Genomic DNA, 1,927 nt, shown 5'->3' with positions numbered 1-1,927 from the left:
CATACATATATAATATAAATGATAGATAGATAGATAGATAGATAGATAGATAGATAGATGATAGATAGATGATAGATACGTCTATAGATTGATAGATACATAAGAAATATATAGATACCTACCTACATATATACATATATACTAGATAGATAGATGATAGATAGATAGATAGATAGATAGATAGATAGAAAGAAAGAAATAGATAGATTAGAAATATAGATAGATTAGAAATAGATACATACATACATACATACTAGATAGATAGATATGTCCATAGATCGATAAGAAATGTATAGATACCTACCTACCTACCTACATATATACTAGACAGAGATAGATAGATAGATAGATAGATAGATAGATAGATAGATAGATAGATGGTAGATAGATAAGAAATATATAGATAGCTACAGACATATATACATACATACCAGAGAGATAGGTAGATCTATAGATAGATAGAAACATAAGAAACCTACCTACCTACATATATATTAGATAGATACGTCGATAGATGATAGATAGATGATAGATAGATAGATAGATAATCAATAGATAGATACATAAGAAATGTATAGATACCTACCTACCTACCTACCTACATATACACCAGATAGATAGATACATAGATAGATAGATGATAGATAGATAGATAGATAGATAGATAGATAAGAAATATATAGATACCTGCCTACCTACCTATATACTAGATAGAGAGATAGATAGATAGGAAATATATACATATATACTACATAGATATGTCGATAGATAGATAGATTGATAGATACATAAGAAATGTATAGATACCTACCTACAGATAGATAGATAGATAGATAGATAGATAGATAGATAGATAGATAAGAAATATATAGATACCTAACTACCTACATATATACTATATACTAGATTGATAGATACATGGATATATAGATAGATGATAGATAGATAGATAGATAGATAGATAGATAGATGATAGATAAGAAATATATACATATATACTACATAGATATGTCTATAGATTGATCAGTCTGATACATAATAAATGTATAGATACATACATACCTACATATATAATAGATAGATGATAGATAGATAGATAGATAGATAGATAGATAGATAGATAGATAGATAGATAGATGATATAGATAGATAGATAGATAGATAGATAGATAGATAGATAGATAGATAGATGATAGATAGATAGGTACATCTATAGATTGATAGATACATAAGAAATATATATAGATAGATACATACCTACATACCTACATATATACTGGGTATATAGATAGAGATACGTCTATAGATACATTGATAGATTGATAGACACCTAAGAAATATATAGATCCGTACATACATACATTCATACATATATACTATATAGATAGATATAGATATAAAAATAGATAGATACGTCTATAGATTGATAGAAATATAAAGATACCTACCTACATATATACATATATACTAGATGATAGATAGATAGATGATAGATAGATAGATAAGAAATATATAGATAGCTACAGACATACATACATACATACATACATACATACATACCAGAGAGATAGATAGCACTATAGATAGATAGAAACATAAGAAACCTACCTACCTACCTACATATATATTAGATAGATACGTCAATATATAGGTAGGTAGGTAGGTAGGTAGATAGATAGATAATCAATAGATAGATACATAAGAAATATATAGATACCTACCTACCTACATACATACATATACACCAGATAGATAGATAGATAGATAGATCGATCGATAGATCGATAGATAGATAAGAAATATATAGATACCTGCCTACCTACCTACATACATATATACCAGATAGATAGATAGATAGATAGATAGATAGATAGATAAGAAATATATACATATATACTACATAGATAGATATGTCTATAGATTGATA

The 1,927-nt window shown here is 26.6% G+C and overlaps 1 pseudogene; it reads right to left on the bottom strand.

The window, feature by feature from the left end:
* Nucleotides 1–304: 304 nt before the first annotated feature.
* Nucleotides 305–1,927, bottom strand: part of LOC144326204 (uncharacterized) — a 5,050-nt pseudogene continuing 3,427 nt past the window's right edge.

Source organism: Podarcis muralis, chromosome Z (genome assembly GCF_964188315.1).
Source record: "Podarcis muralis chromosome Z, rPodMur119.hap1.1, whole genome shotgun sequence".
Lineage (NCBI taxonomy): Eukaryota > Metazoa > Chordata > Lepidosauria > Squamata > Lacertidae > Podarcis > Podarcis muralis.
Note: the sequence above shows the minus strand (reverse complement) of the source record. Positions and strands in the feature narration are given on the sequence as shown.